Consider the following 14,416-nt stretch of genomic DNA (forward strand, 5'->3'; position numbering starts at 1 on the left):
ACACACACACCTTGGGAGCAAAAACTCTGTCACCTTGCTCACATTGGAGCAAAACGTCACCTCTCCTCTGCTTTAACAGAATACAAACACGAGCAAAGCTTGTCAGGGCCCAGTGGGGATTGGCAAGAGTCAGGTGTGGGCAAACACGCTGCTTTAAGTAACAGCAGGTACCATGGTTTAGCTGGTTAAAGCCCCTGTTTTGTAAACAGGAGATTCTGGGTGGTGCCTTACGGGGTGGCTTTTGGGGCACCTGGTATTGGCTACTGTCAGAAGAAAAGATTCAGAGCTAGATGGACCCTACGGTTTAAATTACACTCGCAGCACTGATAATAGAGTTACTGAAAGTTTGGGTGTTAAGAGCTGACAGTCATTGTTCCAGTCCCTCGATGCGGTTTTAACCATTTCCACTTGCTAAACTCCCTCCCAACCTCTATAAAATTACAGGACAGACATATGGGCTTGAGCCCAACCTCTGAGGCCCCACGAGGGGTGAGGTTTCTGAGCCAGGCTTCAGCGTGAACACAAATATCTGCACCACAGTTTTTAGCCCTTCAGCTTTAGCTCCAGGAGCCCAAGTCAGATGACCCAGGCCAGCCCTGCTGCCATCTTTATCTCAGAGATGGACTCTAAGGGTACGTCTCCACTGCAATGGAAGAGCAGGTGTAGCAGGCTGTGCTCAAAGCAGCACCTGGAAGCCCCCATATTCACCACTCTCATATAATGATGACATGGTTTGTACAAAGTCTGCCTTTGTGTGGTATCATTTCAAAAGTCTTGATCTGTTGAACATTAATATCGTGTTGGATTGTGTGTGCTCGCATTGTTGGGAAGTTATGAAGTTTTGCTCTGTGTGCGTTACTGAGCTATGTTATGAGGTTGGGAAATGCCACCCACCAGCCTTTCAGGTGTGACAATGGAGGTGCCAGACTCACTGCTGGCCCATTGAAGGGATCCACACTCCCAAGGACTATCCCAGGAACCGTGTAACAATGCAGGCTTCTCTGAGATAGCACAGCGACAATGGACACTGCTTGACTCACATCGTAGCAAAGGAGCTTCCTATCAAGTCGCAAGAAACTATGAAAGAGAGGAAGAGACATCATGACTTGGCCTCTCTCGCCCCACAACTCAGCAGCTGGAAACACACCTGGAGGACAAGAAGAACTGAACTGATTCAGAATCAGAAGAATAATAACAATAATACTTTCAAACCAAAGTCCCCAACCAGACTAGTATTGGTTTTTCAGCAGAAAATTTTCAGTTTGGGGAATTTTGTTTTCTCCAGTCCAGACCTTGCCAAGGGAAGCAGGGAGAAAACGTTTGAGTTGCCTCCTTCAGAACAGCTTGGCCTGGACACTAGCTCTGGTTCACTGCTCTGGCCTTGCATGGGTTCAGGGTATTTTAATAATTTGGGCAGGTCCCAGGGTGTTTGGGGGAGATGATGAGGATGTTCCCTTTGGAGAAAAAAACTAAGAAAAAGAGCCCTAGAGAATTTTTTTTTAAAGAAATCTGGGATTTAGACATTTTATTTAAAGCAAGGGAGTTCTGAGTTTCTGTTTGCAAGAAGCAACATTGTTTGATCTGTCACTGTACCAAAAGGGGAGATGGTTGTCTACAAAGGAGAGGTGATGACTAAATGCATCCGATGAGGATGGGATTCAAACCCATGCATGCAGAACACAATGGATTAGCAGTCCATCACCTTAACCACTCCGCCACCTCATCTGAGCTGTCAAGCAACAGACAGGAGGAGAAATCTAAGGCCAGCAGAGCTAGGGACAATAAGGAGTTTTTAAATACTAAGCGGAAGCAGGGCTGAATGAGCTCCCCCCTCACATCTAGTGAGGAGCTGGGGGAAAGACATCAGAAACAGACCGTGTTTGCACAGACACACCTACTCTGCCTAGCTATGCAGCATGATGGGGCCGCTTCCCCAAAATGACCAGTTTTGGCTGGTGGCGGGTTACAAATCACTTTAGGATTGAGTGGAATGAAATGTTATTATCCTGCCTGCATGAGTGAAGGGCAGCAGAACATACCTAGTCCATTCTGATGGAGGGATAGGTGGGTGAGGAATAGCTTTTATTGGACTTCATAGAAGTGATTGAGAACATCACCCTAAAACCAGGGGTCCCCAAACATTTCACACTGTGCCCTCTTAGCCATGGCTGTGGCCCCTCGGAAGCCGCAGTCAAGAACCGAGGCTGGGAGTGGGGCTGTTGCTTGCTGGGGAGAGGGGTGCAGACAGGGGTAAGGGGGTCGAGGCCGAGCTGGGAGCCAGAGGCCCAGGCTGAGGGTGAGGCTGAGGGTGGGGTTGGGGAAGAGCTGGGGCAGAGTGGGGCTGAGTGCTGCTCCCTCCATGGGGGCTGGCTCAGGCCCTGAGGTGCCCCCATGAATGTTCCTCTGTGTTCCCCTAGGAGTCATGCCCCACATTGTGGGGACCACTGAACCCTACTCACTAATCAGCGGCTAGTGATGCCAAAGCCCAGGGAAAGGGAGAACAAGTGCGGGCCCCCAGCACTGGAGCCATGTGAAGGGGCTGCAGGAGAGGGGCAATGGCTGGTGGCCCAGGGAGTTAAGGGCAAAGGGGGCACAGGAGGGGGCAGGAGTTAGGGGTGAAGGAGGTGCAAGGGTTGGGAGTGCAGGAGCTAGCGGTAAAGGGGGAGTGGGGATCGTCCAGGGGCAATGGGGAAGTGCCAAAGTTCAAGCTTTGCCCAGGGCACCATTTTCCCTAATGCTGGTTTGAGCAAACAATTGGAAATGACCCTTCAGTGAGACCAGAACCATCGTGTAGAAAAGCCCCTTTGTTAAGTGGTGGTGGCTGAGGGCTTAGGGAGATGGGTTAGAAAGCAACAGGTGTCTTTCTGTGGAGGTTTGATTCTTGCCTGCTAGGCAAGGCTGGGGTGTGGTGTCTCCATGGCTGTACTTTCAGTGTCTGATCACCCACAGTGCCACAGGGAGCCAAGTCTAGACATATCCAGAGGCTCTATGCCAGGGTTTCTCAAACTTCCTTTCACCGCAACCCCCTTCTGCCAAAAAACTTACTACATGGCCCTGGAAAGAGGGACCAAGCCCCTCCACACTGAGCAGAGGCAGGGGAGACAAAGCCAGAGCCCTGCCCCAGTTGGGGGAGGGCAAAACCAGAGCTTGAGGGATTCAGCCCTGGGTGGTGGGGCTCAGACATTTGGCTTCAGCCCCAGGCACCAACAAGTCTAATGCCAGCCCTGGCGACCCCATTAAAACAGGGTTATGACCCACTTTGGGGTCCTGACTCACAGTTTGAGAACCACTGCTCTATGCTGAGGGGAGAGAGTTTTCCTGTGGGTGTAGTTAATACACTTCCCCAGGAGGTGGCAGCGATGTCAGTGGGAGAAGCTATATCGGTGGGTGCGCAAGCTGTGGTGTTTGCCACATTTAAGAAGTTTAATCAAACCCCATTTTTAAAACATCCTGTGGTCTGGGAATGGCAAAGGACCTCAATGAATCAGGGTTTGTCCTTCAAAGTCCTGGAGATCATGATTCCATACACCTGTTGTCATGGGGGACTAACTCAGTGGTAGAGTGCCTGAGTGCAGCGCAAATGGTTCTCAGTTCAAGCCCCCGTGTTCTCTTATAACTTTCTTTCTTTTTTTTAAAAAAAGGAAAACATTTTCATTTCCATTCTCCATTCTGTTCAGGAGCTCCACTCAATATTTCACTGTCCAAATGCATAAAAACCTAGCAAAGCTGTCCATCAGCTGAAATCAGTTCCAGTCCTCTAAGTGTCTAGTTTATGTTTTCATCAATTAAACAAAGGTATCATACGAATGTACATTTGCAGATCCCTCTTCTCCAGGAGCTATGTTGTGCAGAAGAACAAGAACCACATCCAGCTGCAGTTCAGGAGTCTGATGATAAATGTTCTGAAGGCTGGAAAAAATGCCTTCTAGTGAGCTATTGAACAAGCTCAACCTTTTTAGCTTATCAAAAGAAGATTGAAAGGTGACTTCATTGAAGTGTTGAAGTGCCTTAATGGAGAGAAAAGGTTGTGAATTAAAGATTGGGTATTAAAGGGCTCTTTAATCTAGCAGAGAAAGGCATAAGAAGACCCAGTGGCTGGAAGGTGAAAAGAGACAAATTCATATTACAAATAAGACACAAATATTCAACAGCGAGGATGATTCACCACAGGAACAAGCTCCCAAGGAAAGTGGTGGATTCGCCATGTCCTGATGTCATTCAGTGAAGATTAGATGCCTTTCTGGAATGTGTTTGCCCCAAAAGTAGCTCTTGTGTCATAGAGGAGGCCTGTGATATGCAGGGGGTCAGATTAGATGCTCTAATGGTCTCTTCTGGCCATAAAGTCGACTAATTTCTGAAAAACTGAGTGTAGCATTGGGAGCACCGTCTGATGTTCTCCTGTCTAGCCGGCTTGCTTCCTAGAACGAACGCTCCTTGAGTGGGGTGATCCGCAGGGAGCAGCTCAAACCTCCAAAGTGCCTGGGCAGGGGCAGGACATTAGCACAGCAAGGGAGGGGTGTGGCAGTGACATCACAAAGGCTTTTTGCAGGACCTCAGACTATTGGTCAAAGATGGTGGGGAGGTGGTGACCTCACAGAGAGATGCTGACATCAGCCAGGCAGGACAGGCGCGAGGGGCCAGGGAAACCTCAGAGACCCCTGTGGCTTTGCTTCACCAAGTCTCCTTCTCCAGGTCTCTCTTTGAGGACTGAGAGAGTATTCGGGTTCACGTACGTGAGCACCAGGAGGAACCTCTTTTGAGTTTTCTCCTCCCGTTTTAGTGATTTTACTAGAAAACAGCCGTCCCTGTTTAGAAGGTAAGAGCCTCCTCGAGATTTGAAACCTGTTCAGTCTGATCCATCTGGTGACAGTTGAATTCTAGGCATGGAAAACACGAACTTAAGGAGGCAGAATTTTATTCCGCACCTGGGATTTTGTCCCTTAAAATCACTGGGGTCATTAGGGTTTGTCCTTTTTGTTTCGCCTTTTCCTCCATCCATCCCGTCCTCCTTTCTCTTTGTCTCTTGCTTCTTTTGTCCTTTCACCTGTTCCCCTCCCAACACCAGGAGTGGTGTGTGTGTATGTGTGTGTCTGTATATGTGTGTTGCGGGGGAGTGCTCAGCAGCTCCCACTGTGGGAGGTCCACCCAAAAATGTGGGGCTGAAATAGTGCTCGGGCAGTGATCCCCACCGGTGACCTGGGCCACCCTTTGGGCTCTCTGGTGAGAACCCTCAGCCTCCCGTCCTGTCTCTACCCTGATTGGCTGAGCAGGGGGTTATTGACAGGGAGGAGATTCAGGTCCTTGTTGTTCTCTTTTAAGACCAAGGAAATAAGTCAGAACCTGTTATATGTTGACAAATTTTGCTGCATTAATTGTCCCTGAGCAGTTCATGATTCTCTCTAACGTTACAGTTCTCCTCAAATACTTGCTGAATAATTACTGTGCACTGTTGTTGGTCTGGAGCTCATCTGAGAGCACTTTATTCAGGTCATTTAGTGTTTAAAATTCACAATCTGATGGTTAGCGTGGCGGTACAGCTGAATCCGTGTAGCAGCCAGGCCTGGTAAGCACTACACTATAGGCTGCTTAACAGTTAATGGATTGCTGTGCCCTCCCGCTGAAGGCAATCTGGAAAGCATAAAGTCTGACCCTGTTCCAGCCCCTCGCGGCTGTGCCCGGGAAAGATCACTGTATGCTTTTCCTCTGCGGCCTCCAACACGTGGCTGTTAAACGAAGGTCATTGCTATGCAAAGTAAAAGTCAAGCATTCACAATAGTAACAGTACACTAATTGCCCTAATTAGATGCAGCAGTCGCCGAACGAGATTACCCTGAAGTGGGTCACTCGGAGAGAGAGAGAGAGGATGCTGCTAGAATCCCTGCACAGACCAGGACCGTATGCTGCCATGCTGGTGGAGGCAATGATTCCGCTGTACATTAGGATGGCCTGGCGCAGAAGAGTGTGCTTCCACGGAGCACCAAATAAGGCACCTCTCCCCAGGAACCTCCTGCGGAGGCTTTTCAAGCTCCTGTACGAGAGCTTCGTGGAAGTGTCCCAGGAGGATTTCTGTTCCATCCCTATATGTGTGGACCTTCTTTTTATATAGTTTTATATGGAAAAGTCTTTATATAGTTTTTATATATTTTTATTCCTGTTTTTTAAAAAATAAATGTTTCCATGTTTATAGCACTTACCGACTGATCCTTCCCCTGATTCTGAGTCCGGGTTAACGGCCGGGGAGGGTTGGTAGGGGATCTCTGTGAGGGTGATGAAGAGATCCTGGCTGTCGGGGAAAGCGGTATTGTAAGCACTGTCGCCTGCGTCGTCCTCCACAAACCCTTCCTCATCTTCCCCATCGGCGAACATCGCCGAGGAACTGCCCGTCGACACTATCCCATACTCAGAGTCCACGGTCACTGGTGGAGCAGTGGTGGCAGACCCACCTAGAATGGCATGCAGTGCCTCGTAGAAGCGGCATGTCTGGGGCTGGGCTCCGGAGCGTCCGTTTGCCGCTCTGACTTTTTGGTAGCCTTGTCTCAGATCCTTGATTTTCACGCGGCACTGCGTTGTATCCCGGCTGTATCCTCTGAGTGCCATGGCTTTGGAGACCTTCTCGTAGGTCTTTGCATTCCATTTGTTGGAGCGCAGCTCCGAAAACACAGACTCATCGCCCCACACAGCGATCAGCTCCAGGACTTCACAGTCTGTCCATGCTGGGGACCTCTTTCTATTCTGGGATTGCATGGACTCCTCTGCTGGAGAGCTCTGCATCGTTGCAGGTGCTGCTGAACTCGCCCCGATGTCCAAACAGGACATCAGATTCAAAGTGCCCAGACAGGAAAAGGAATTCAAATTTTCCCGGGTCGTTTCCTGTGTGGCTGGTCAGAGAATCCAAGCTTCGACTGCTGTCCAGAGAGTCAACAGAGTGGTGCACTGTGGGATAGCTCCCGGAGCTACTAAGTTCGATTTGCATCCACACATAGCCTAATTCGAGATAGCCATGTCGAATTTAGCGCTACTCCCCTCGTCGGGGTGGAGTACCGAATTCGAACTAAAGAGCCCTCTAGGTCGAATTAAACGGCTTCCTGGTGTGGACGGTTTGAGCGGTTAATTCAAATTAATGCTGCTAAATTCGATTTAAAGTCCTAGTGTAGACCAGGCCTAAGAGTCTTACCTTCCCTTTATCAGTGTCTACTGTACTGCTCCCTTCTTCCTCCACCTGTATATGTTTGACATCCATACCTGCCCAAGATCAAGCAATGCCAACTTTCTGGTGGGGAATAAACTGGAATTTACCCAACTAGGTGCCTTGAGCGCATGGATTCCGAAGGTATTTACGATTCCCTCTAACTTCTCTTGCCGCTACTCTAGGAAAGCTCCTAAACAAGGGCTCTTCCAATATGTTACAAGGGCAATTGAAACCAGGCCACCTCTTGAGGTGGAATCAAGAGGTTGTGTCAGGAGTGGGATTTGAACCCACGCCTCCTGCAGGAGACCAGAAGCCCCAGTTGTGGGAAAGACAGAGCCTTGAGTCTGGCGCCTTAGACCACTCGGCCATCCTGACGCTGGGACAAAAGCAGCTCTCTCAACCCTCCTTTTCTTCAATATTGTATGAGCCGCTCAAGGAGGCCAAGACAGCATCTCTCGTTCAACACCTACATCACATCTGGTTTTTAGACACCATCACCCTCATCTAAAGTTTCAGGTTTCCTACAACCCTGTGCCTTCTGAGGTGTTCTAATCTCCCCCCTCACTTATTAGATGGACACTAGGACAGAGGCAGAATAGAGACACTTAGCTTAATGAGAACCTCAAACGCCCACACGGTGGGCCACAGAGTCAAGCAGCCAGCACTCACAATCGGTACCGGCCTTGTTTGGGTTTTTTTCCCAAACTAGCTCAGCACTCAGGGTGTTGAGCCCTTCTGGAAATCTTGCAAAAGAGTTTGGAGCCTGAATGGGTGTTGAGTTCTTAAGAAAACCATGTTTTTGTTTTGTTTCCCCAAGAAAATTGGGGACAAAAGATTAATCTAGGGTGAACCTGGATGTTTATTGCTGTTTTTGTTCAGCTCCACTAGGCTGTTTTGAAAGCTGGTCCGTTCCCCAGTACAGAGGGTCCAAGCAGAGAGAGTGAAGGAACCCCTGTGCTCAGCATCACAACCTGAGCCCGAGGAAAAGCACTGAAACACGCTCAAATGACGCTTTAGGTTCATCCATCAGAATCACAAGAGCAAGACAAAGACATCTCAAGAGGAAGAGTCCTCGGCTTTCATTTACCCCATCGCAACCCTCTTCACTTCTTCTTCGGCCTACCTAGAGGCTCGTCCAGGAAAATCACTCAACTGATTATAATTTGGGCAGAGAAACCCAGGGAGGGCTTGTGCTCCCCCTCCATGTGAGCGGATAGCACTCTGACTTCGTCTACAGGCTCTCTCAGCTTTGGCTTCCCCAGTTTGTCAACTCGGTGCAGGCAGGAAGCAGGCTCTCCTCGGCTTTGGCAAGCCACTTTCTGTCCAAATTGGGAAACCGGTCCAGTCTCCATTCCCCTGTGAGAACAAGAGCAGAGAGTTCACCAGCTGAACCCAATCCGAGGCATTGAAAAAAATGGAATTATGCTTCCCGTTCCTCCGTCAGGATCACCAGGGAAACACACCAAAATCCCAAGAGGAACAACTCGTCTCTGTTTTATTTACCCCCAACGCAATCCTCTCTGCTTCTTCTGCCTCCCTCGAGGCTCTTCCAGGGACAAAACTCATTGAGCTGATAGGATTTGGGGGATGGAAACGGAGAGAGGGGGTTTGTCACCTCCTGAGAGGATGTGGACGCGATAGAACAGCTCTCTCGGTTTTAGAAGCCTCCTAGCCTGGCTCTTTTGTTGTCAATTCTGTGCCATCAGGAAGCAGCGAAAGCAGGGTAGGTAGGACACCCGGTGACGTTGCACTCCATACGTTTTATGAAAAGATGCTTATAAGTGTGAGTATGATGTAAGTGGAATATGCTTGATGCAAAAGGTCTCTTGTAAGGTATCATAACAAAGGTTCTAACCTACTGAATATATGCCTCCTATTTGTATGCATGTCTCATTCTTGTCTCTGAAGCTGGAAATATGAAGTCTAACTCTGAGGTCCTATTGTAATTGTGCAAAGTGTGGGCCACTAATGGCGGTTTAAAACCTTCACGGCTCCCATTGACAATTGGTTGTAAATGGTTTATTGACCTGCAAACCTTCCTGTGTACGTGTGGGCCAACCCAGGAAGAATGGAAAGTAGGGGTCTTACAGAGACCACGATAGTGGAATCCATCTTAAATCTGGTATTTTTCCGTTTAGAAGGAAGGGTGAGGACCCGGAGAGACAAAAGATTCCCGCCTTATGCCAAAGCTATAAAAGGGGGTGAAGCAGGACAAAGGGGCTGCCAGTCATGAGAAAACCCCTGCCAGTCATGAGAAAACCTAAGATGTCTGCTGGAAGTAACAAAGACCGAAGCAGGGGAAAGGATTGGGCCCAGACTAGGCAGGAGTCTAGTCTGTGAAAGAAGCTGATTGGAACACCTCTGAGGGTGAGCTATTCCCTGGAATCAGTTTCTTAATGTATTAGGCTTAGGCTTGCGTGTTTTGTTTTAGTTTGCTTGGTGACTTCCTTTGTTCTGTCTGTTATTACTTGAAATCACTTAACTCCTACTTTTTAACCTTAATAAAAATGACTTTTGTTTATTAATAAACCCAGAGGAAGTGATTAATCCCTGGGGGAGCAAACAGCTGTGCATCTCTCTCTATCAGTGATCTAGAGGGTGAAGAATTTAGGAATTTACCCTGTATAAGCTTTATAGAGAGTACAAGGGATTTATTTGGGGTTTTGGATCCCACTGGGAGCTGGATGCTGGAGACAGGTGCTGAGCTGTTTTGAGTTAAAGTCTGCAGCTTTTGGGGTGTGGCCCAGAGCCTGGGTCTGTGTTGCAGCAGGCTAGGGTGTCTGGCTCAACAAGGCAGGGTTCTGGAGTCCCAAGCTGGCAGGGAAAACGGGCTCGGAAGTAATTTCAGTCCCAAGGGGATCTCTGTGACCGAACCCATCACAGTGGCGTAGTCGAGCAGGATATGTGCACAGCTGATTGCTTTGAGACACTGGTAGTGATTTTTAAGCGTGTTGCCTGGAGGACAGACAAAGTGCTTATTCGGGAAAGGGAAGATGACAACTTTGGTTGCCAAATTGGCTGGGAAAGCTCTGGATATATTCAGTAAGATGCCTATTGCTGATGCTTCAAACTATGGTCTATTTAAGGAATTGGTTTTGAAACAGTTTCAGATTAGGCCCGAAACCTAGAGGGTTAAATTCACAACTCTTTCAACTCCCAGAGCCCTTCTACAGCACAGATGATTTGTATACACCTTCACCGTGAGCCAAATTGGCAGGTTTCCGGGAGCCCTGTGAGTCCGATGTTGTTTTAGTCTCCCTGCTGATTTATTAGGAGAATAAAAGATGGGCACCAGAACCGAGGCAGACTACGGACACCGCATTCTGAGAAAACAATGGTGAACCTCCAACTCCAGCAGTGTGGGCCACATAGACAAGTAACCAGCACCCACAATCTTTACAAGCTTTTTTCCAAAATAACTCATCTTTTGGAAAAATAGGTTGAGCCTTTTTGACAATCTGGCTAAAGATTTTAGTGCCTAACTGGGAGCCTAGTTCTTCTGCAAATCTGGCCCTAGCGGTGGGTGTGAGACCTTCTGAAAATTCTGGCCAATGTGTCTGGAAGCTCCAAGAAGCATCGCAACTTTGAGCATTTACTAGAACAGGATGAACAAAACCTTCCTTCCTTGACCTACAATCACCTTGATTCCAGGTTGAGGTTTCAAGAGAATTGATTTGATTCTTAGGCCACGTTTACACTTACCGGAACGGTCGACGCGGCGAGTTCGACTGCTCGGAGTTCGAACTATCGCGTCTGATCTAGACGCGATAGTTCGAACCCCGGAAGCGCTAGTTCGAACTCTGGTACTCCACCGCGGCAGGAGGAGTTGCCGGAGTCGACCCTGGAGCCGCGGAGTTTGCTTCCGCGGCGTCTGGACGGTAAGTAAGTCGAACTAGGGTAGTTCGAATTCAGCTACGTTATTCACGTAGCTGAATTCGCGTACCCTAGTTCGACCCCCGAGCTTAGTGTAGACCAGGCTTAGATGCAATGCGAAACAAACACCCTCCTGTAGACATTGGAAGAGGGAGGCTGAAATGGATCTGCCACTAAACCACGTTGCCTTTCATCAGTAGCCACCTGAGCAAGAGGGTAACCACTGGCCTAGAGGTGAAAGGCCCATAGCCCATGCTCAGAAGCCTTCAGCGGCTAGATTTTAGGAATGGAAAAGCTTAATGATCTTTCTCCGGGGTGTTACTTCCAAAGACTTGTATATAGCGCTGGGTGAAAGGTTTTTGGATGAATATTATATTTAGTGAAATATTTTGGTGGACCCAAAATGATTGTTTGGTTTGGTTTGGTTTCACCAAGAAAAGTGAAAAGAAAAGAAAAAGATCTTGGGTCAAAGTGCAATGTTGTTCTAATTTAGGTTAGGCTCGGTAAGAAGGAAAAACTAAATTGTTTGCACAAGTAAGTGTATTTGTGTAAAAGGGCGCAGAGGCTGGGCTTTAAGGGGCAGAGAGCCATATTGTAGTAGTTGGAAGCTTTGCTTTCCCCATGGCCTCCAAAGAGTTTCCAAGCATTCTGAAGGAGGCCAGGAAGTTGTATTCTTCCACTTGAACTCCAAGCGAGGAAAGCAAGGTAGACTTTTGTTGAAGAAGGTAACTCCCTGACCGGGAATCGAACGCGGGCCGTGGCGGTGAAAGCGCCAAATCCTAACCACTAGACCACCAGGGAGATGACATTTGGGGGGTTGGGCATAACTTTCTAGGCCTACTTTCTGTCCAACTGAGGCCATTCGTTCGTCTTCAAAGGAGGTTAACACAAGCTCTGAGCTCTTCGTTTCCTTACGGTTCCCTTCCTATTTTTAGCACTGATATGAAAAAGAAACAGAAAACATATTAAAACAATTTCCAGTATTGTTATACATTGAGGCCACGTCTTTTTTTTTTTAAAACAGTTTTGTTGCTATCTTGTTTTATTCTCCATGGGCTTACAAAAATGTACGAGGGATGAATAAGATGTGGTGGAATCGTCAGCCTTAAGCAATCTCCATCCCAATGAAGAGGGCTGGTGGAGGATTTGAGAAAGAAGCAGTTATCTCAACTACTGAGCGCTGGCGAAGATATAGAAATAAGTAGAGAAGCTCTAGATGGCTGCTCAGGGGGTGGGGGGCAATCAGCTTCTGAAAGGTTATTTTTTCCCTCTCTTGCCTGGGCTAGAAGAGACTCAACTCTCTTAGGACCATGGAATTGTCAATGTGTCTTGTCTTCATGATGTACTAAAGGTCCTAGACCGCCTCAGCTGGTTGAGAGGACAAAGAGTGGATTCTGTTATGCTCTGAGACTCTAAGGGAGAGAGTGATGTCATAGAGTGCAAGATCAAATGCCCAACGTGGGGCTCGAACCCACGACCCTGAGATTAAGCGCCTTATGCTCTACTGACTGAGCTAGTCAGGCTAGGCCTCAAGGGGTCGCAAAGGCACAAACAGTGCAAAAGAAGAGCGAAGGAAGTTTCTTTGCGTGCTGAGATTCGTTTCCTGACATTTGCCTTCTTTCCTGGTTCCTTCGCTCTCCAGCTAGCAAACAGGGCCTGTTCCAAGGCTAGTTAGATGCTGGTGTCTAGACCAGAGAAGTGGGGTTCATCTAGCAGCTGCTCAGAGAAACCTGGGTTGGAGGGTGGAATTTAGGATTCTCCCACCAGGAGGAGGTGCTGTTTCTCAGAAAAAGCTTCTCAGCGCCCAAAGAGGGGGCAGAGAAGACAGTTCCCCACCGGCCACCAGACACATCTTTTCGCAGGGAATCAGAACCCGCTGGGGTAAAACTCCTCCAAGGATGTGCGGCTCCAGGAATGTCAGAGATGGGAAGGACTGTTTGCTTTAGGAGGTGAGTGCGGGAACCTGCAGGTCCTTAGGTCCCTCCAGCATCCGATGAAAGCATTTCGGGGGAAGGGGCCGGGATAGACAAAGACAGGAAAGACGGGCTTGCAGCTCCTGTGCAAACACCATGTTGCCAGCGGTCCAAGAGAAGCGGGTGGGTGTTCGAGCATTTTGGTTGCTTCCTGAGGGCACGGAACTCACAACCTGGCAATGCTCAGAGGCCCGTTCCTCGGGAGTTTACTTTGTGTTGGTCTTGTGATGCTGAGGGAGGAAGCTGAAGCATCATTTGAGTTTGTTTCAGTGCCTTCGGTTGGGCAAAGTTTGTGACCCATTCATATATATAGTATGAACTATATACACTAACTATACTACAAACGAATAAAGTTAACTACAACTATATAAATCTGAACTATATATACAAGAATTAATGAGAGAAACTACGAGTAGCTAGGGAAGTGGAGGTCAGCTAAGCCGTGCTCCACTGTTCCAACGACCGACACGGGTAGTAAGAAGGAACTGAGGGGCGGGTGGGTCAGCAGGGGTATATATCTGGCACTATAGCGGCGCCACTCCAGGGGGCGCCCAGCCAACCCACCGAGTGTTGCTAGGGTAAAAATCTTCCGACGAACGTGCACACGGCGTGCGCACACCTAACTGGAATGCATATGAGCAATCACTCAAAGAAGAACTCCTTCTTTCTTGTATATTGCAAAGAAACCTGGTGTTATTTTTCACCAAGGAAGCTGGGAGATGTTTGAACACAAAGTATTGCAACTTGGGAACAATCCCCCAGAAATGGCATCTTCCACTCCACAAATCAGTAGCAAACAGTTAATATTAGTGTTTGTCTGAGAATAGAGTGAAGGGGAGTGTTTACTCCGACACCTCAGTGAGTGAAACAGACAGAAAGAGCAAGGTTGTTCTGAAAGACAACGGATCTGTCTGGAGGCAAACAGACCTTGAGAATGAGCAAGAGTGTGAAAAGAGGTTCAAATGTGGGTTAGGTGTTAGTTAGGTTGGTCTGACAAATTTCAAGAAAATACCAATGCTCATAGACTGATGCAGACACGGCCTTACAACTCCCCCACTGCCAGCTCCCGATCGGTGTCAGAAGCTCTCCCTTTCCTGCTCCCCAGCCCTCAGCCCCAGGAACCACTGTCCTCTGCTTCCCCCTCTGGCCCCACCAACTTTTCCTCCCATTTCTGGGTTCCTCGACCCAGGGGCCAGACACGGGGTCCTACTCACCGCAATGCTCTCCATGAGGGCTGCTTTGGAGACCTGGGGCTCCAGAGTGTCCAGCCCCTGCTGCTGTGCCAAGAAGCACAGACGTGGGACAGCATGGAGGAAGCCGAGCTGTTGGGCCCTGTCCTCCACCAACTAGGAGTGGGGGAGAGAGAGAGAGAGATGGTTAG

The 14,416-nt window shown here is 48.6% G+C and overlaps 3 non-coding genes across 3 annotated transcripts; all 3 read right to left on the reverse strand.

Moving 5' to 3' along the window:
* Positions 1-7,455: 7,455 nt before the first annotated feature.
* On the reverse strand, positions 7,456-7,564 carry TRNAL-CAA. The gene is made up of 2 exons: positions 7,527-7,564; positions 7,456-7,501 (listed from the first exon to the last, which is right to left on the reverse strand). It is a non-coding gene; the product is annotated as a tRNA-Leu (tRNA).
* Positions 7,565-11,791: 4,227 nt separating this feature from the next.
* Positions 11,792-11,863, reverse strand: TRNAE-UUC. The gene has a single exon. It is a non-coding gene; the product is annotated as a tRNA-Glu (tRNA).
* Positions 11,864-12,512: 649 nt separating this feature from the next.
* On the reverse strand, positions 12,513-12,585 carry TRNAK-CUU. The gene has a single exon. It is a non-coding gene; the product is annotated as a tRNA-Lys (tRNA).
* Positions 12,586-14,416: the final 1,831 nt, after the last annotated feature.

Source organism: Mauremys mutica, unplaced genomic scaffold, assembly GCF_020497125.1.
Source record: "Mauremys mutica isolate MM-2020 ecotype Southern unplaced genomic scaffold, ASM2049712v1 Super-Scaffold_100201, whole genome shotgun sequence".
NCBI lineage: Eukaryota > Metazoa > Chordata > Testudines > Geoemydidae > Mauremys > Mauremys mutica.